The following is a 22,563-nucleotide window of genomic DNA, read 5'->3' as shown; positions in this document are numbered from 1 at the left end:
TCTAATAATCTCAATGGTTGGCTCCCGTAGAGGGGACAGTACGTGGAGGATAAAGGGAAGGAGACACTACATGTCTGTCTGTTAGTTTAGTTTGGGCTATATTTGGATCTATGAGCTAATAACTAGCAGTAGCTAATTTTAGTCTCAGATCTAGACTTGAGTGCTAAAAATGACTGATTTTTAACTAAAGATCTAGACTTGAGGGCTAATAACTGACTAATATTTGGATCTAACTAAATAAAGGGAAGGAGTACTAGTTATCAGCCAATTAGTTGACAAGACTTAGGCTCTGCTTGGGAGCAAAGTTTTAAAAAATCATAGTTTTTTAAATAATACAATATACTTTAGTCATAACAATATTGTAGTTTAAATACTACAGTTAACTAAGGGGGCCAGACCTAAGTTTAGAATACCTTAAAACAACTACAGTATTACTGTATTAGCAATACTTCAATTTTGAAAACGGAGATTTTAACTAACTTTCCAAACATCATTCTATATATAGTACTGTAGTATTTGAGAATACTGCAGCATTCTTTCGAAACTGTGAAAAAACTTCACTTCTAAACACCCCCTAAGGCCCTGTTCTAAACCTATAAAACTAATAATTAGCAGCTAAAATTAGTTGATAGGTTTAAAACGGGTCAGGTAATAGACCAACTAATTATTAGTTATGCCTCTCAAATAGCTATCAGTTTTTAGCTGCTCCAACCCAGCTATAACTAGCTAATAACTTATTAGCTGACTAACAATTAACTGTAGTGGTTTAGAACAGGGCCTTAGTTAATAGAAACCAAATGCAGGTAACATAGAGAAATGACAGAAAGATTTCTTCACACCCATTGTGTCCCACCATCTATGTGGCACACGCTTCTCTCCATGCCCGCCCACTCACTAGTGAAGAAAAGGGCCAGATCTGCCCACTCGTCGACGAAGGAAAGGGGGCATGGCCGAGAGGACCACCACCATTGTGTTGTCCCTAGCTACCTGCCCTCTGTTGTCTCAACCTATTCACAACTCTAAATATTTTTGCCAGTCGACTTTTTGGCTCACCACATAATCATGCACAAATCTAGGGTTGCACAGCATTGCCTTGCCGAGTAGAGACGGGGTATCCGATATTCCGTTAGATTAATGATAACTTTCAACTCGGTAGAACCTAACATATTGATTCAACTTTTGACCAAAAGATCCAAACCCTGCAACATTAACATCATGATTTTCAGTGGTTATCAAATGCGCCACTAATCGAGTTAACATTACCAAGAAGACCAATCCCTACCTACGAAACAAAGAATACAAACAAAAACTCGAAAGTATGCAGCTCAATAAGAGCAACAATGTATGGTTAAGATAGCGAAAGTGTATTTCACAACCAGATACTATGATTATTCAATGACAAATTAATCTAAAAAACTAAACCCTAATGTAGGTGGCAACTATGAATTTTATAGTCTAAGAATCGTCACACCTCCTCGACATGCCCCTAACATGTTCTAAGACAATACATTGCCCAATAGACCAGAAGACGGTGACACAACACTTGACAAATTCTTGATGCTAACTTGATTTGACGATCCATGATGATTCCAATGGAATTTAGATCTCAAACTAAAGCCATTAATTAGCTTTAAAATTAGTAATCTGTGCATGTGCATGCATGAGCGTGTGTGTATTGTTAAATGCAGAGTTTGTATGCATCTATTTCATTGTTGGTTGGTCCTAAAGGACAATGTAGTCTCGAACTCGAGTTGGACTAGGCCATCGACTGGTATTGTATATCGTCCTAGGTCTTCTCCATGTCCACACCTTTCACCAAGTACTTTATGACTACTTCCAATGTTCCTAATCAAGATACGGTGTAGAGATCTATTCTCTAAAATACGAAAAAGACTGTTTAAGAACGAGCTTACCTCTAAATTTAACTCTAGCATTCGAGGTCGGGTTATTGGACCTTGCATAATAGTTGAAGGATCAGCAAGAGTATTTGAAGGAAAGATGTCATCATCATTCCCCTCTTGAAGTCGAGTCGTCCTCAATTCAAGCTCATCATTTTCGTCTAAGTACAACTTCAAATCTGCAATGTTAATAGTGGGACTAACTCCGAACATAGGTGCCAACTCAAATATTTATGCATTGTCATTTGTTTTCTCAAATAACTTAAAAGGACCAAAAGTCTTGGTATTAATTTGACTTAGGAAGTTATGGGAATCTATCTTTTCTCAAGTGCAATCATACAAAATCAGTCGGTTCAAGTTTAACTTCCTTTCTACCTTCACTACTGAAAGGGAAATGTGCCCTTGGGCCATTTCTAAGTATTTTGGTGATTGAGTGCCAACACAAGTGCTTAAATGTGAATTCATGCTTATGGATGGACAAAGTGCAAAACAAGAGCAAAGGTATGTTTCTAAGTCTTAGTACATTGGTTTTGTGTACTAATATACTTGTCTAAGTATTAGAAATAGAAAGAAGAAGAAAAGAGAAGAGTTGGCTGTGTACAGCCAAAAGGCTGTTTCGGTCTGGGGCACCGGACTGTCCGGTGGTGCACCGGACAGTGTCCGGTGCGCCAGGCTGCCTCGAGCGAAGTGGCCGCTCTCGGGAATTCGCCGACGGCGTACGGCTATAATTCACCGGACTGTCCGGTGTGCACCGGACTGTCCGGTGAGCCAACGGTCGGCCGGGCCAACGGTCGGCCGCGCGATCTGCGCGCGACACGTGGCCGAGCCAACGGTTAGAAGGGGGCACCGGACTGTCCGGTGTGCACCGGACATGTCCGGTGCGCCAACGGCTCCAAGTCTGCCAACGGTCGGCTTCGCTATTTAAGGAAGGAAATCGGGCACCGGACAGTGTCCGGTGTGCACCGGACTGTCCGGTGCACCCGACGACAGAAGGCAAGAAAGGCCTTCCAGATTTGCTCTCAACGGCTCCTAGCTGCCTTGGGGCTATAAAAGGGACCCCTAGGCGCATGGAGGAGAACACCAAGCAACCTTAGAGCATTCTTGATCATCCACACTCAGTCTTTGCGCATTCGTTTGTCATTCTCAGTGATTCGAGCTCCGTTCTAGTGAGAACTTTGAGATAGTCTTTTGAGCTCGATTCTTGGCCGTGTGTGTGCACATTTTTGCTGTGGATTTGTGTGTGTTGCTTCCCTCCCTTACTCCGTATTTCTTTGTGAATCTCAAGTGTAAGGGCGATAGACTCCAAGTTGTGGAGATTCCTCGCAAACGGGATATTGAAAGGAAAAGCAAAACACTGTGGTATTCAAGTTGGTCTTTGGACCGCTTGAGAGGGGTTGATTGCAACCCTCGTCCGTTGGGACGCCACAACGTGGAGTAGGCAAGCGTTGGTCTTGGCCGAACCACGGGATAAACCACTGTGTCATCTCTGTGTTTGATCTCTTGTGGTATTGTGTTTTGTTGAGACTCCTCTCTAGCCACTTGGCGATTATTGGGCTAACACTTAACAAGTTTTGTGGCTATAAGTTTAAGTTTCACAGGATCACCTATTCACCCCCCCTCTAGGTACTCTCAATTGGTATCAGAGCTGTTCTCTTCACAAAGGGACTAACCGCCCGAAGAGATGGATCCTAAAGGGAAGGGAATCGTGATCAACGACAAGGAGAAGGAGTCCTTCGTCAACGAGCCAAGGGATGACAAGTCCAACGACTCGGGCTCGGGTCACAGACGCAAAGATGGGAAGAAGAAGAAGACAAGACGCATCAAGGAGATCGTCTACTACGACAGCGATGAGTCTACTTCCTCCCAAAAGGACGACGACCACAACGACTACGAGAAAAAGAAACCGGTCAATTCGAACTTTTCTTTTGACTACTCTCGTATTCCGCATAGTTCAAGTTCACATTTGCTCTCCATTCCACTCGGCAAGCCCCCACACTTTGATGGAGAGGACTACGGATTTTGGAGCCACAAAATGCGTAGTCACCTATTCTCTCTCCATCCTAGTATATGGGAGATTGTAGAAAGTGGAATGCACTTTGATAGTTCCGATAGTCCCATGTTCATTAATGAGCAAATACATAAGAATGCACAAGCTACTACTGTTCTTCTAGCTTCTTTGTGCAGGGATGAATACAACAAAGTGAGCGGCTTGGATAACGCCAAGCAAATATGGGACACCCTCAAGATCTCTCATGAAGGGAATGACGTCACCTTACTCACCAAGATGGAGTTGGTGGAGGGCGAGCTTGGACGGTTCGCAATGATAAGGGGCGAGGAGCCAACTCAAACATACAACCGGCTCAAGACCCTTATCAACAAAATAAGGAGCTATGGAAGCACGCGATGGACGGACCACGACGTCGTCCGACTGATGCTAAGGTCCTTTACCGTTCTTGATCCTCATTTGGTGAATAATATTCGTGAGAATCCCAGGTACACCAAAATGTCGCCCGAAGAAGTCCTTGGAAAATTCGTAAGTGGGTGAATGATGATCAAGGAGGCAAGGTACGTGGACGACGCCTTGAATGGACCGATCAACGAGCCGCAACCTCTTGCTCTCAAAGCAACAAGAAGCAAGGAGGCGCTACCTAACAAGGTGGCACAAATTGAGGCGGCCGGACTTAATGATGAAGAGATGGCTCTCATCATCAAGAGATTCAAGATGGCGCTCAAGGGTCGCAAGGGACAGCCAAGCAAGACCAAAGCCAAAGGGAAGCGCTCATGCTTCAAATGCGGTAAGATTGGTCATTTTATTGCTAACTGTCCCGATAATGAAAGTGACCAGGAACTCGGGAGCAAGAGGGAAAAGAAGAAACATTACAAGAAGGCCAAGGGCGAGGCACATATCGGAAAGGAGTGGGATTCGGATTGCTCCTCCTCTAACTCCGACAATGAAGGACTCGCCGCCACCGCCTTCAACAAATCGTCCCTCTTCCCCAACGAGCATCACACATGCCTCATGGCGAAGGAGAAGAAGGTATGTACTCGAGAAAGTACCACTTATTCTTCTAGTGATGATGATTCTAGTGACGACAATGAAATAGACTATTCTAGTTTATTTAAAGGTCTAGATAGAATTAAAATTGGCAAAATTAATGAGTTAATTGATGCCTTGAATGAAAAGGATAGGCTTTTAGAAAAGCAAGAGGATTTGTTATATGATGAACATGATAAATTTGTAGAAGCACAAAAATCTCATGCTTTAGAAGTTAAAAGAAATGAAATGCTTTCTTGTGAATTATCTTCTTGCCATGAGACAATTTCTAGCTTAAGGAGCATTAATGATGACTTGAATGCTAAGATTGCTAGTAAATCTAACTCTTGCGTAGAGAATGTTATAACTGAAAGCTCTCTTGTGGGTTTTGGTGGTTTGGATGACAACCCAATTAAAGGACTAACAAGTGTGCTAAGTGTTGAACAGGTGCTTAATGCAAAGCTAACAGGGTTCAACACAAGCGAACAAGTGTGATGGTCCAAAGACTGGATTATCTATAGATAATGGACATCACAAGTAAGATGGACATTGCTTAAGTGAGACTTGGTGTGCGTAACTCAGAGACAACCGATGAAGCCAAGGATGGAGGCAAGAAGAGCTTCGAGGTATCGAGTGCACGGGAGAAGGTCAAGGAGACCAGGAACCCAAAGCCAGGGGTGAAGAAGAAGACTTGCAAAGTCAAGGTTGATCGAGTTAAGAAGACTTATGGTGCATCAAGGATCACTACATAAGGCTCAAGATCAAGCTCGAGAAGTGAACGGGGGTTGGGGCTCAGATATGTCAATCTAGATCAAGTCAAGTTGACTTGATGGTTTAGAGTCCAACATCGACCTCAAACAAGCCAAATTGGGTAAAACGATGAAAAAGGTTAAGTATGTAAGGTTTGAGTGTTCAACCATTTTGCATACACCTCTTACTACAAGTTTGGTGCTTTGGTTTGCTCTCTAACTCTTTCTGTAGAGAAAGTACCATTCTGAGCTCTGCTGGAGGAGAAACAGAAAAGCTAGGAGAAGAACAAGAAAGATGTAAGTTTCTAGGACTAAATCAATTGGATTATACTCTAAATGTGTTTGTTTAAGTCTCAGGAAAATCCTCCCAAAAGTTGAAGTCAAACGGAGAAAGAACGGAGGAAAAAGCACTTAGTGTGCTGTTGGCTGGTGCACAGGACAGTGAATAGTAGCTGTCCGGTGCACAGGACAGTGAATAGTAACTCTGTCCGGTGCACAGGACAGTGAATAGTAACTGTGTCCGGTGCACAGGACAGTGAATAGCCGCAGCGTCCGGTGCACAGGACAGTGAATAGTCGCAGCGTCCGGTGCACAGGACAGTGAATAGTAGCTGTGTCCGGTGCACAGGACAGTGAATAGTGACCTGTCCGGTGCACAGGACAGTGAATAGTAACCTGTCCGGTGCACCAACGGCTAGCTGTTCCAGAGAAGGAAACTGTCAATCAGATCCGTTACTGTTCACTGTCCGATGCACCCGCAACCAGGGAAGGCTGGGAGCTTCCAAATGAAGCTCTAACGGCTCCTAGGCCATTTGGGGCTATAAAAGGGACCCCTAGGTGCCTCAAACAACAACACAAGTGCAGCCAACAATTGTATACATCACTCGGATCGATTCTCTCTCTCCCTCTTGTGTAAATCTCTCTAGTTTGTGTGAAGGCAAAGTTATAAGCCTTTAGAGAGTGGAGAGGTGCTGCAAAGAGCTAGAGCAAAGTCTTGAGCGCATTGTTACTCCGCCGGAGTGCTGTCAAGAAGATTGTAAGCAGCCACGGCTTTGTTGTAACCCAACTCAACATAGTGGAAGGCTCTATCTGTCATACTGACAGATCTGAGCAAACGGAGGAAGGAGTTGAAATAGACTCCAAGCCCAGGTGTGGCTAACTCCAACGAGGACTAGGCAAGCATTTCAGGCTTGGCCGAACCTCGGGATAAATTCCTGCGTCTGTGTGCTTCGCTCTGCATTGTGTGCTGACTCTCTGTCTTACTCACTTTTTATATCTGCACTTCAACACTTATCTGTGGTACAAGTTATATTTGTAGTGCAGGGCATTTTGAGACAGGATCTTCTATTCCGCTGCAACCTACTCGAAGGATCTTTCATTCCACTACGATCTGGTCTTTGAGTAGAGTAAGAACTAAAGTGATAATTTTTTATTCGCCTATTCACCCCCCCTCTAGGCGACATCCAGATCCTGTTCCCGGGCAAAGGGAACTTTCAATTGGTATCAGAACTAGGCCTCTCCAGTGTGGGCTTAGCCGTCCGGAGATAACGATGTCGTCACAAGAGGTAACTGTAGAAATTCTTTTAGGCGATGGCTCTTGATAGTCGCCTAGAGGGGGGGTGAATAGGGCGAAACTGAAATTTACAAATATAAACACAACTATAAGCCGGGTTAGCGTTAGAAATATAAACGAGTCCGCAAGAGAGGGCGCAAAACAAATCGCGAGCAAATAATGAAGTGTGACACACGGATTTGTTTTACCGAGGTTCGGTTCTCGCAAACCTACTCCCCGTTGAGGAGGCCACAAAGGCCGGGTCTCTTTCAACCCTTCCCTCTCTCAAACGGTCCCTCGGACCGAGTGAGCTTCTTTTCTCAAATCAAAGCCGGGAACAAAACTTCCCCGCAAGGGCCACCACACAATTGGTGCCTCTTGCCTTGATTACAATGGAGTTTTGATCACAAGAACAAGTGAGAAAGAAAAGAAGCAATCCAAGCGCAAGAGCTCAAATGAACACGGCAAATCACTCTCACTAGTCACTAGGGTTTTGTGTGGAATTGGAGAGGATTTGATCTCTTTGAATGTGTCTAGAATTGAATGCCTAGCTCTTGTAAGTGGTTGAGAGGTGGGAAAACTTGGATGCAATGAATGGTGGGGTGGTTGGGGTATTTATAGCCCCAACCACCAAATGTGGCCGTTGGGAGGCTGTCTGTTCGATGGCGCACCGGACAGTCCGGTGCACACCGGACAGTCCGGTGCCCCCTGCCACGTCATCACTGCCGTTGGATTCTGACCGTTGGAGCTTCTGACTTGTGGGCCCGCCTGGGTGTCCGGTGCACACCGGACAGGTACTGTTTGCTGTCCGGTGTGCCAGTATGGGCGCGCCTGACTTCTGTGCGCGCAGAGCGCGCATTAATTGCGCGGCAGAGAGCCGTTGGCGCGGAGATAGCCGTTGCTTCGGAGTCGCACCGGACAGTCCGGTGCACACCGGACAGTCCAGTGAATTATAGTGGACGAGCCGTTGGCTTTTCCCGAAGCTGGCGAGTTCCTGAGGCCGACCTCCCTTGGCGCACCGGACACTGTCCGGTGTACACCGGACAGTCCGGTGAATTATAGCCAAGTCGCCTCAGGGAATTCCCGAAGGTGATGAGTTTGAGTCTGAGTCCCCCTGGTGCACCGGACATGTCCGGTGGCGCACCGGACAGTCCGGTGCGCCAGACCAGGGGTGCCTTCGGTTGCCCCTTTTGCTCCTTTGTTGAATCCAGAACTTGGTCTTTTAATTAGCTGAGTGTGAACCTTTAACACCTGTATAATCTATACACTTGGGCAAACTAGTTAGTCCAAAGATTTGTGTTGGGCAATTCAATCACCAAAATTATTTAGGAACTAGGTGTAAGCCTAATTCCCTTTCAATCTCCCCCTTTTTGGTGATTGATGCCAACACAAACCAAAGCAAATATAGAAGTGCATAATTGAACTAGTTTGCATAATGTAAGTGAAAAGGTTGCTTAGAATTGAGCCAATATAACTACTTACAAGATATGCATGGAATGTTTCTTTCTTATTTAACATTTTGGACCACGTTTGCACCACATGTTTTGTTTTTGCAAATCCTTTTGTAACTCCATTTCAAAGATCTTTTGCAAATAGTCAAAGGTAAATGAATAAGAGTTTGTAAAGCATTTTCAAGATTTGAAATTTTCTCCCCTCGTTTCAAATGCTTTTCCTTTGACTTAACAAAACTCCCCCTAAATGAGATACTCCTCTTAGTGTTCAAGAGGGTTTTGATATACCATTTTTGAAATACTACTTTCTCCCCCTTTTGAACACAATAGGATACCAATTGATAAATACTTTTGGAAAACGCTAAGTTTTAATACTTTTGGAAAACACTAAGTTTTTGAAATTGGTGGTGGTGCGGTCCTTTTGCTTTGGGCTCATACTTTCTCCCCCTTTGGCATGAATCGCCAAAAACGGAATCATTAGAGCCCATTTAAGTACTATCTTCTCCTTTGGTCATAAGTAAATGAGTTAAGATTATACCAAAGACGAAAGCCGGTCCTTTTGCTTTGGGCTTTTACTCTCTCCCCCAAAGACAAGGTTCTTTTCTTGGAGTGATGGCGAAGGATGAGTTACGGAGTGGAAGCCTTTTGTCTTCGCCGAAGACTCCAATTCCCTTTCTATACACCTATGACTTGGTTTGAAATAGACTTGAAAACACATTAGTCATAGCATATAAAAGAGATATGATCAAAAGTATATAAATGAGCTATGTGTGCAATCTAGCAAAAGAAGTTGCGAGAATCAAGAATATTGAGCTCATGCCTAAGTTTGGTAAAAGTTTGTTCATCAAGAGGCTTGGTAAAGATATCGGCTAATTGATCTTTAGTGTTAATATAAGAAATCTCGATATCTCCCTTTTGTTGGTGATCCTTAAGAAAATGATACCGAATGGCTATGTGCTTAGTGCGGCTATGCTCGACGGGATTGTCGGCCATTTTGATTGCACTCTCATTATCACATAGCAAAGGGACTTTGGTTAATTTGTAACCGTAGTCCCGCAGGGTTTGCCTCATCCAAAGCAATTGCGCGCAACAATGACCTGCGGCAATGTACTCGGCTTCGGCGGTGGAAAGAGCGACCGAATTTTGCTTCTTTGAAGCCCAAGACACCAAGGATCTTCCCAAGAACTGGCAAGTCCCCGATGTGCTCTTCCTATTAATCTTACACCCCGCCCAATCGGCATCGGAATAACCAAGTAAATCAAATGTGGATCCCCGAGGGTACCAAAGCCCAAACTTAGGTGTATAAGCCAAATATCTCAAGATTCGCTTTACGGCCGTAAGGTGTGATTCCTTAGGGTCGGATTGGAATCTTGCACACATGCAAACGGAAAGCATAATGTCCGGTCGAGATGCACATAAATAAAGCAATGAACCAATCATCGACCGGTATACCTTTTGATCCACGGACTTACCTCCCGTGTCGAGGTCGAGATGCCCATTTGTTCCCATGGGAGTCTTGATGGGCTTGGCATCCTTCATTCCAAACTTGGTTAGAATGTCTTGAGTGTACTTTGTTTGACAAATGAAGGTGCCCTCTTGGAGTTGCTTGACTTGGAATCCTAGAAAATACTTCAACTCCCCCATCATAGACATCTCGAATTTCTTTGTCATGATCCTACTAAATTCTTCACATGTAGATTCGTTAGTAGACCCAAATATAATATCATCAACATAAATTTGGCATACGAACAAATCATTGTCAAGAGTTTTAGTGAACAAAGTAGGATCGGCTTTTCCAACTTTGAAGCCATTAGCAATAAGGAAATCTCTAAGGCATTCATACCATGCTCTTGGGGCTTGCTTGAGCCCATAAAGCGCCTTAGAGAGCCTATAGACATGGTTAGGGTACTCACTGTCTTCAAAGCCGGGAGGTTGCTCAACATAGACCTCTTCCTTGATTGGTCCGTTGAGGAAGGCACTTTTCACGTCCATTTGATAAAGCTTAAAGCCATGGTAAGTAGCATAGGCTAATAATATTCGAATTGACTCAAGCCTAGCTACGGGTGCATAGGTTTCACCGAAATCCAAACCTTCGACTTGTGAGTACCCTTTGGACACGAGTCGAGCTTTGTTCCTTGTCACCACACCATGCTCATCTTGCTTGTTGCGGAAGACCCATTTGGTTCCTACAACATTTTGGTTAGGACGTGGAACTAAATGCCATACCTCATTCCTAGTGAAGTTGTTGAGCTCCTCTTGCATCGCCACCACCCAATCCGAATCTTGGAGAGCTTCCTCTACCCTGTGTGGCTCAATAGAGGAAACAAAAGAGTAATGTTCACAAAAATGAGCAACCCGAGATCGAGTAGTTACCCCCTTATGAATGTCGCCGAGGATGGTGTCGACGGGGTGATCTCGTTGGATTGCTTGGTGGACTCTTGGGTGTGGTGGCCTTGGTTCTTCCTCATCCTCCTTTTCTTGATCAATTGCATCTCCCCCTTGATCATTGCCATCATCTTGAGGTGGCTCATCTTCTTGATTTTGCCCTTCATCAACTTGAGCTTCATCCTCATTTTGAGTTGGTGGAGATGCTTGCATGGAGGAGGACGGTTGATTTTGTGCACTTGGAGGCTCTTCGGATTCCCTAGGACACACATCCCCAATGGACATGTTCCTTAGCGCGATGCACGGAGCCTCTTCATTACCTATTTCATCAAGATCAACTTGCTCTACTTGAGAGCCGTTAGTTTCATCAAACACAACGTCACATGAGACTTCAACTAGTCCAGTGGACTTGTTAAAGACCCTATATGCCCTTGTGTTTGAGTCATAACCAAGTAAAAAGCCTTCTACAGTTTTAGGAGCAAATTTAGATTTTCTACCTCTTTTAACAAGAATAAAGCATTTGCTACCAAAAACTCTAAAGTATGAAATGTTGGGCTTTTTACCGGTTAGGAGTTCATAGGATGTCTTCTTGAGGATTCGGTGAAGATATAACTGATTGATGGCGTAGCAGGCGGTGTTGACCGCTTCGGCCCAAAACCGGTCCGGTGTCTTGTACTCATTAAGCATGGTTCTTGCCATGTCCAAAAGAGTTCGATTCTTCCTCTCCACTATACCATTTTGTTGTGGGGTGTAGGGAGAAGAGAACTCATGCTTGATGCCCTCCTCCTCAAGGAAGCCTTCAATTTGAGAGTTCTTGAACTCCGTCCCATTGTCGCTTCTTATTTTCTTGATCCTTAAGCCGAACTCATTTTGAGCCCGTCTCAAGAATCCCTTTAAAGTCTCTTGGGTTTGAGATTTTTCCTGTAAAAAGAATACCCAAGTGAAGCGAGAATAATCATCCACTATTACAAGACAATACTTACTCCCGCCGATGCTTATGTAAGCAATCGGGCCGAATAGATCCATGTGGAGTAGCTCAAGCGGCCTGTCGGTCGTCATGATGTTCTTGTGTGGATGATGGGCTCCAACTTGCTTTCCCGCCTGGCATGCGCTACAAACCCTGTCTTTCTCAAAATGAACATTTGTTAATCCTAAAATGTGTTCTCCCTTTAGAAGCTTGTGAAGATTCTTCATCCCAACATGGGCTAGTCGGCGGTGCCAGAGCCAACCCATGTTAGTCTTAGCAATTAAGCAAGTGTCGAGTTCAGCTCTATCAAAATCTACCAAGTATAGCTGACCCTCTAACACTCCCTTAAATGCTATTGATTCATCACTTCTTCTAAAGACAGTGACACCTACATCAGTAAAAAGACAGTTGTAGCCCATTTGACATAATTGAGAAACAGAAAGCAAGTTGTAATCTAAAGAATCTACAAGAAAAACATTGGAAATAGAGTGGTCAGGAGATATAGCAATTTTACCCAATCCTTTGACCAAACCTTGATTTCCATCCCCGAATGTGATAGCTTGTTGGGGATCTTGGTTTTTCTCATATGAGGAGAACATCCTTTTCTCCCCGGTCATGTGGTTTGTGCACCCGCTGTCGAGTATCCAACTTGAGCCTCCGGATGCATAAACCTACAAAACAATTTTAGTTCTTGACTTTAGGTACCCAAACGGTTTTGGGTCCTTTGGCATTAGACACAAGAACTTTGGGTACCCAAACACAAGTCTTTGACCCCTTGTGTTTGCCCCCAACAAACTTGGCAACTACTTTGCCGGATTTGCTAGTAAGCACATAAGATGCATCAAAAGTTTTAAATGAAATGTTATGATTATTTGATGCACTAGGAGTTTTCTTTCTAGGCAACTTGGCATGGGTTGGTTGCCTAGAGCTAGATGTCTCATCCTTATACATAAAAGCATGATTAGGTCCAGAGTGAGACTTCCTAGAATGAATTTTCCTAATTTTGCTCTCAGGATAACCGGCAGGGTACAAAATGTAGCCCTCGTTATCCTGAGGCATGGGAGCCTTGCCCTTGACAAAGTTAGACAAGTTCTTAGGAGGGGCATTAAGTTTGACATTGTCTCCCCTTTGGAAGCCAATGTCATCCTTGATGCCAGGGCGTCTCCCATTATAAAGCATGCTACGAGCAAATTTAAATTTCTCATTTTCTAAGTTGTGCTCGGCAATTTTAGCATCTAGTTTTGCTATATGATCATTTTGTTGTTTAATTAAAGCCATATGATCATGAATAGCATCAATATCAACATTTCTACATCTAGTACAAATAGTGACATGCTCAATGGTAGATGTAGATGGTTTGCAAGAATTAAGTTCAACAATCTTAGCACGAAGTATATCATTCTTATCTCTAAGATCGGCAATTGTAACTTTGCTAACATCAAAATCTTTAGCCTTAGCAATCAAATTTTCATTCTCTAATCTAAGGCTAGCAAGAGAAATGTTTAATTCTTCAATCCTAGCAAGCAAATCATCATTATTATCTCTAGGATTGGGAATTGAAACATTACAAACATGGGAATCAACCTTAGCATTTAAACTAGCATTTTCATTTCTAAGGTTGTCAATCATCTCACGGCAAGTGCTTAGCTCACTAGACAATTTTTCACATTTTTCAACTTGTAGAGAGTAAGCATTTTTAACCTTAACATGTTTCTTGTTTTCCTTAATAAGGAGGTCCTCTTGGGAATCCAAAAGGTCATCCTTTTCATGAATAGCACTAACCAATTCATTTAATTTTTCCTTTTGAGCTATGTTAAGGTTGGCAAAAAGGGAACGCAAATTATCTTCCTCATCACTAGCATTGTCATCACTAGAGGATTCATATTTAGTGGAGGACTTAGATTTAACCTTCTTTTTGCCGTCCTTTGCCATGAGGCACTTGTGGCCGACGTTGGGGAAGAGGAGTCCCTTGGTGATGGCGATGTTGGCGGCGTCCTCGTCGTCGGAGGAGTCGCTTGAGCTATCGTCAGAATCCCATTCCCGACAAACATGGGCATCGCCGCCCTTCTTCTTGTAGTACTTCTTCTTCTCCTTTCGCCTCCCCTTCTTGTCGTCACCTCGGTCACTGTCACTAGATATAGGACATTTAGCAATAAAGTGACCGGGCTTACCACACTTGTAGCAAACCTTCTTGGAGCGGGACTTGTAGTCCTTCCCCCTCCTTTGCTTGAGGATTTGGCGGAAGCTTTTGATGACGAGCGCCATTTCCTCGTTGTCGAGCTTGGAGGCGTCTATTGGTTGTCGACTTGGTGTAGCCTCCTCCTTCTTCTCCTCCGTTGCCTTGAATGCAACGGGTTGAGCTTCGGATGTGGTGGCATCATCAAGTTCGTTGATCTTCCTCGAGCCTTCGATCATGCACTCAAAACTCACAAAATTCCCGATAACTTCCTCGGGGGTCATTTTAGTATATCTAGGATTACCACGGATTAATTGAACTTGAGTAGGGTTAAGGAAAATAAGAGATCTTAGAATAACCTTAACCATCTCGTGGTCATCCCATTTTACGCTCCCGAGGTTGCGCACTTGATTCACCAAGGTCTTGAGCCGGTTGTACATGTGTTGTGGCTCCTCCCCTTTGCGAAGCCGGAACCGACCGAGCTCCCCCTCGATCGTTTCCCGCTTGGTGATCTTGGTGAGCTCGTCTCCTTCGTGCGCGGTTTTGAGCACATCCCAAATCTCCTTGGCGCTCTTCAACCCCTGTACTTTGTTATACTCCTCTCTACTTAGAGAGGCGAGGAGTATTGTTGTTGCTTGAGAGTTGAAGTGCTCGATTTGGGCCACCTCATCCTCATCATAGTTTTCATCCCCTTCGGATGGTACCTGCGCGCCAAACTCAACAACATCCCATATGCTTTTGTGGAGCGAGGTTAGATGAAATCGCATTAAATCGCTCCACCTAGCGTAATCTTCACCATCAAAAGTTGGTGGTTTGCCTAATGGGACGGAAAGTAAAGGAGTATGTTTGGAAATGCGAGGGTAGCGTAGGGGGATCTTACTATACTTCTTGCGCTCTTGGCGCTTAGAAGTGACGGAGGGCGCGTCGGAGTCGGAGGTTGATGTTGATGAAGTGTCGGTCTCGTAGTAGACCACCTTCCTCATCCTTTTATGCTTGTCCCCTCTCCGATGCGGCTTGTGAGAAGAAGATTTTTCCTTCTTCTCTTTGTGGTGAGAAGAGGAAGCCTTTTTCTCCTTCCGTTTGGAGGAGTCCTTCTTCTTCTCCTTCCTCTTGGTGCGGGACTCTTCCGATGAAGTGCTCCCGTGGCTTGTAGTGGGCTTTTCGCCGGTCTCCATCTCCTTCTTGGCGTGATCTCCCGACATCACTTCGAGCGGTTAGGCTCTAATGAAGCACCGGGCTTTGATACCAATTGATAGTCGCCTAGAGGGGGGTGAATAGGGCGAAACTGAAATTTACAAATATAAACACAACTATAAGCCGGGTTAGCGTTAGAAATATAAACGAGTCCGCAAGAGAGGGCGCAAAACAAATCGCGAGCAAATAATGAAGTGTGACACACGGATTTGTTTTACCGAGGTTCGGTTCTCGCAAACCTACTCCCCGTTGAGGAGGCCACAAAGGCCGGGTCTCTTTCAACCCTTCCCTCTCTCAAACGGTCCCTCGGACCGAGTGAGCTTCTTTTCTCAAATCAAAGCCGGGAACAAAACTTCCCCGCAAGGGCCACCACACAATTGGTGCCTCTTGCCTTGATTACAATGGAGTTTTGATCACAAGAACAAGTGAGAAAGAAAAGAAGCAATCCAAGCGCAAGAGCTCAAATGAACACGGCAAATCACTCTCACTAGTCACTAGGGTTTTGTGTGGAATTGGAGAGGATTTGATCTCTTTGAATGTGTCTAGAATTGAATGCCTAGCTCTTGTAAGTGGTTGAGAGGTGGGAAAACTTGGATGCAATGAATGGTGGGGTGGTTGGGGTATTTATAGCCCCAACCACCAAATGTGGCCGTTGGGAGGCTGTCTGTTCGATGGCGCACCGGACAGTCCGGTGCACACCGGACAGTCCGGTGCCCCCTGCCACGTCATCACTGCCGTTGGATTCTGACCGTTGGAGCTTCTGACTTGTGGGCCCGCCTGGGTGTCCGGTGCACACCGGACAGGTACTGTTTGCTGTCCGGTGTGCCAGTATGGGCGCGCCTGACTTCTGTGCGCGCAGAGCGCGCATTAATTGCGCGGCAGAGAGCCGTTGGCGCGGAGATAGCCGTTGCTTCGGAGTCGCACCGGACAGTCCGGTGAATTATAGTGGACGAGCCGTTGGCTTTTCCCGAAGCTGGCGAGTTCCTGAGGCCGACCTCCCTTGGCGCACCGGACACTGTCCGGTGTACACCGGACAGTCCGGTGAATTATAGCCAAGTCGCCTCAGGGAATTCCCGAAGGTGATGAGTTTGAGTCTGAGTCCCCCTGGTGCACCGGACATGTCCGGTGGCGCACCGGACAGTCCGGTGCGCCAGACCAGGGGTGCCTTCGGTTGCCCCTTTTGCTCCTTTGTTGAATCCAGAACTTGGTCTTTTAATTGGCTGAGTGTGAACCTTTAACACCTGTATAATCTATACACTTGGGCAAACTAGTTAGTCCAAAGATTTGTGTTGGGCAATTCAATCACCAAAATTATTTAGGAACTAGGTGTAAGCCTAATTCCCTTTCAGCTCTAATTACAAATCTTGGTCTGTCTCTATTTATAATGTTTTCATGAGTGTTGATTCTGATTTGAGACAGATCTTTAGTAGAAGTATTTTTCCATCTGATATTAGTAAAAGTCCCTCTAATGATGAACTAAGATGTTTATCTCTCAATCACCGTGCTTGCAACATCTTAGTTGAATCTCTTTCTAGAGGTGCTTATTTTGCCATCATGAGTAGTGATAATGATTTATTTGTTGATGCTCATGATTTATGGAATAGGATTAAAGAAAAATATTTTGTGGCCAATTGTACTACTTCTACTCCCTATGTTGCTTGTGGTACTAACCTTTCAAAGGGAGAAGAAAAACGATGGCAACCAAACGATGAATCCACCTCACCGACAGGTTTGTCTTCCACTAGTTATAAATGTCTTATTGCTAACAATGATAGTGGAGACGAAAGCGATGATGAGGAGGAATATGAGGATGATAGCGAGGATGAGTCTTCATCACCACAAGGTACATTTTCCTGTATTGCTTCCACTAATAATAATGACAGGGAAAATGAGACCAGTGATGTGGAAGAAGAGGAGATTCGCCGGTTCTACACCAATCTCAACAAAGAAGACAAAGTGCTCTTGGTTAAGTTGTTGAGTAGGAACAAGGAACAAGGCGAGACGCTTCTCAGGCTAGAGGAGACTCTCATCAAAACCAACGACAGCCTGGAGAAGATGACCAAAGAACATGAGGAGCTAAAGTGCTCTCATGATAATTTGGTCCAACGGTATGAATCTATTTTATTTGAGCAAAGAAATAATCATGATGTATTATCTGATGTTGCTCAACTTAAAACTGAGAATTCTATGCTTAAGAGTCAAGTAGAAATGATAAATTTAGAAAAACTTGCTCTAAGTGAAAAATATGATATGCTATCTTATTCTCATAATGAATTAGTTGATGACCATATCATGCTTAATGTTGCTCATGAGGTTGTAATTTCAAACTTAAATTCATGTGAACCTCATTCTTGCACATGTGCACATTTAGATAATATATCACCATGTGTTAACCCCTATTGCTCAAAAGAAAGCAATTTTTTGAATGAGCATCAAGCTGCAGGATCAAAAGAAAGGAACAAGAAAGCAAAGCAACTAAGGAGAAGACGCATTGCTCAACCTCCTCAAGATATCCACGGACGCGTGGTGAAGAAGCTTGAGACGGGAGAAACCGCAGCAAGTGTTAAACTCCATAAGAAGGATGTTCCTAAAGCAATAAATGAAGAAATCAACATGAACAAGGAAAAAGGTAAAAATTCAATTAGTCATGTTGTTTGCACTGATCATCTCTCTATGTCATCCAAGAGCAAAAAGGGAAGAGGAAAAAGGAGGTGCTTCAAGTGCAAGGAATTAGGTCACTTCATTGCGTCTTGTCCACACAAAGACAAGGATGAAGGAATGAGGAGATGCTTTGGATGCAACGATAAGGACCATATGATCACTTCAAGTCCGCTCATGAAGAATCAAAGACGTGCACCCTCCAAGATGACCCTCACTAAGCAAAAAGACAAACAACAAGTGTCAAGTCAGGTTGAGCGACGCTTCTGCTACATGTGTGGTGAGCATGGTCATCTACCTAAGGTATGTAAGAAGGGTAAGGTTCCTAAACAAGTAAATTTATCTCAATCTTATTCGCTTAGGAGACCCAAATCATACACTTGTGCTAGATCAGTAATGAGATCACCTAGAACTAGCACAACTTCTATTTGGGTACCAAAGGCCCTTTTAGATGAACGTTATGGACCCATCTCGAGATGGGTACCAAACCATGCCAACTAGACCATGCAGGTGCCTCGAGATGGACTGGAGACCCTGGGAGAGCTTAAGATGGTTAATTCAAACTCTATGCTTAAGCTATCAATTTTAATGTCTATTTATTGACCCAAGGTTGAATTATTGTGCAATACTAATCCCATGTTCATCTCGAGTTAAATAAGTTGTAGATGTCCTTGATCATTATTGGTGAATCAAGCGAAGGACTTTGATGAGAATCTGCAACTTGCTCTCCAAAGGACGGTACCCGTGTATCTTAAGTGCATTATTTCTAATCAGCATTGCTTTTAAGTTGGATTGTCGTGCTATACCTATCCTTGGAGTAGTTATGCTTTTGAGATTGCTTGTGTTGAATATCTTTCAATTAATGATCCATGATTTTCAATATCATAATCATGCTTGCTTAATCGTAACTGTGTGCTTTATAGGGAATATCTCTTGAATCATTCAATGGGTAGCTTTTCATTTGATATATCCACCATGATTAACTCTCTTAGTGTATGTGGATAAACATGTATCTTTTTGTAAGTCATGCTATGTGTTTTTTTAATGATTAACCTATGTGCAAGCATGATAGTTTTGTTTAGTCCATGTTCACATGATTACTTTGTCTTGGTACTCTGTGTATACCAAAACAAGAAATCCATGTTGTGTCTCTAATGCACCCTCTCGAGCTATGAGGTGCATGAGCAAAAGGAGCCCTAAATTGGTGACAACAGGTGCTCTCACTACACACTACCTAAAAGAATGAATCTCATGGCATTCAGGTAAAAGGCAAAGGTATGGAGAATGGAACTATGCAATTTCATTGAATATCTTGAAGTTCCGTTGATTGTGATCATAGCTATGTTCTTGCCTTTCAATTGGTAGTATCTTGGCTTAGGTGCTTTATGCTTTAAAATGTTGTTTCCTTTGGTGTACCTAAGAAAATACTTCTTAATCATGGTGTGCTTAGACATTGTGCTTTATATGTATGATCTTGTCGTTTTTCAATTGGTATATGTGTTGCAATGATCATCATGTGTGAAGCGTGCCTTGGTGTTTTTAAATGTTATATATCATGAGGCATGCATTGTTTCCACTAGTCATAAGTTGTATTATCTCATCTATTCAATTGGTATCTTTTTGTGATGTAATTGATATATTATGCCTAGACCAAGGTATGTTTCCCCTTTACTTCTGAGGATGCTAGAATGTGCAAGGTGCAAGTCATTCAAATACTTGATGCACAACTTTAGGGGGAGCACACCTAACTTGTGTCTTTTGAGACTAACTGTTTTTTGAGTGATCCTATATAGTCTCAAGGTGGAAAAGGGAAGATGAGCAAGAAATGGAGCGATCAGGACTTGGGTACCTCCACAAGTCGAGTAATTGGTATCTAAAGTTGTGAGTAATTACGTATTTAAAGGTTGCTCGTGCTCTATAATAGTTGGTGATCCTAGATGCTTATCTTTAAATATCATGGAGCTATGACAGTGATGATTTTTCAATTGGTAGCCTTGGTAGTGTGCTTCAATTGGTATCTTTTGGTAATCACTAGAATAGAAGCTTCATCTTGTGCCACAATACTATAACTTGTTCTAAGTTTTGTATCTTAGCAACAAGAAAAGGTCAGGATAAAGGATCAGACATAAGTGTAAAGGAGCTCCCTAGAGATAAAACTTTCAAGATGGAAATCTTGAATTGATGACAAAAGGAACTCCGCCTACTTAGATGGAAAGTACACCATAACATGGTAAAGGTACAAAAGGAGGTATTGACCTTTTTGCGTATTTGTACCTTAATTTTTCTCCAATGCTTGTGTTGCATATGTTTAATGTGTAAGGGGGAGTAATGTTAGAGTGTTGCATTTTCCCTGCTTAATACCCTGCTGTCCCTTGACATCATCCTATGTTCTTGCTTGAATATGGTTTTGGTGTTTGATGTCAAAGGGGGAGAATTTGTGCATTAAAGCTTACCTCGACCTGAGAGGAAAGCTTATCTTAAGGGTGAAGATTAATTTTTGTGTGCTAAAGGACTCAAAGGGGTTTCCTTGAGTTCCTTTGATCTTAAAGAAAAATGTGTTAGTTTGTTGATAATACTTATCATATGCTTCTTGTTGTATTATATGGTGATAATGCAAAATTAGTGCTTCCATTGATATGAATCAATTGGTATCTACTGTGTTTATCCTGTGATAGATATTCATGTGGTTCTGGCGCTTTAAATCGGTATCTTAATGGTGAATAGTGGTAGGTTGATATTCCTATGGTATATTTATTTAATTGGTGTTTAACTCTGATTCTGTGCATTTGTGTGTTATATGCATCACGGTTTGATTCTTCACACAATGCATCCCACAGGTGCTAAGGTGTAGCAATGCTTCGAATTAGCCTAAGTATGTGCATTTTGGCATTTAAGGCCAAAGTTAAGATTTTAATGTAAGCACATATTTAGGGGGAGCATTCTATAAACTTAGAATTCAAAATTTGTGCTTTAAATCTTATTGTTGTGTAAGCTTTAATTGTGTTGCCATCAATCACCAAAAAGGGGGAGATTGAAAGCTCTCTTGTGGGTTTTGGTGGTTTGGATGACAACCCAATTAAAGGACTAACAAGTGTGCTAAGTGTTGAACAGGTGCTTAATGCAAAGCTAACAGGGTTCAACACAAGTGAACAAGTGTGATGGTCCAAAGACTGGATTATCTATAGATAATGGACATCACAAGTAAGATGGACATTGCTTAAGTGAGACTTGGTGTGCGTAACTCAGAGACAATCGATGAAGCCAAGGATGGAGGCAAGAAGAGCTTCGAGGTATCGAGTGCACGGGAGAAGGTCAAGGAGACCAGGAACCCAAAGCCAGGGGTGAAGAAGAAGACTTGCAAAGTCAAGGTTGATCGAGTTAAGAAGACTTATGGTGCATCAAGGATCACTACATAAGGCTCAAGATCAAGCTCGAGAAGTGAACGGGGGTTGGGGCTCAGATATGTCAATCTAGATCAAGTCAAGTTGACTTGATGGTTTAGAGTCCAACATCGACCTCAAACAAGCCAAATTGGGTAAAACGATGAAAAAGGTTAAGTATGTAAGGTTTGAGTGTTCAACCATTTTGCATACACCTCTTACTACAAGTTTGGTGCTTTGGTTTGCTCTCTAACTCTTTCTGTAGAGAAAGTACCATTCTGAGCTCTGCTGGAGGAGAAACAGAAAAGCTAGGAGAAGAACAAGAAAGATGTAAGTTTCTAGGACTAAATCAATTGGATTATACTCTAAATGTGTTTGTTTAAGTCTCAGGAAAATCCTCCCAAAAGTTGAAGTCAAACGGAGAAAGAACGGAGGAAAAAGCACTTAGTGTGCTGTTGGCTGGTGCACAGGACAGTGAATAGTAGCTGTCCGGTGCACAGGACAGTGAATAGTAACTCTGTCCGGTGCACAGGACAGTGAATAGTAACTGTGTCCGGTGCACAGGACAGTGAATAGCCGCAGCGTCCGGTGCACAGGACAGTGAATAGTCGCAGCGTCCGGTGCACAGGACAGTGAATAGTGACCTGTCCGGTGCACAGGACAGTGAATAGTAACCTGTCCGGTGCACCAACGGCTAGCTGTTCCAGAGAAGGAAACTGTCAATCAGATCCGTTACTGTTCACTGTCCGGTGCGCCACCGGACAGTCCGGTGCACCCGCAACCAGGGAAGGCTGGGAGCTTCCAAATGAAGCTCTAACGGCTCCTAGGCCATTTGGGGCTATAAAAGGGACCCCTAGGTGCCTCAAACAACAACACAAGTGCAGCCAACAATTGTATACATCACTCGGATCGATTCTCTCTCTCTCTCTTGTGTAAATCTCTCTAGTTTGTGTGAAGGCAAAGTTATAAGCCTTTAGAGAGTGGAGAGGTGCTGCAAAGAGCTAGAGCAAAGTCTTGAGCGCATTGTTACTCCGCCGGAGTGCTGTCAAGAAGATTGTAAGCAGCCGCGGCTTTGTTGTAACCCAACTCAACATAGTGGAAGGCTCTATCTGTCATACTG

This window comes from Zea mays, chromosome 6 (genome assembly GCF_902167145.1).
Source record: "Zea mays cultivar B73 chromosome 6, Zm-B73-REFERENCE-NAM-5.0, whole genome shotgun sequence".
In the NCBI taxonomy this organism is placed as follows: Eukaryota; Viridiplantae; Streptophyta; class Magnoliopsida; order Poales; family Poaceae; genus Zea; species Zea mays.
The sequence above is the reverse complement of the archived record's forward strand: the minus strand, read 5'-3'. Positions refer to the sequence as shown.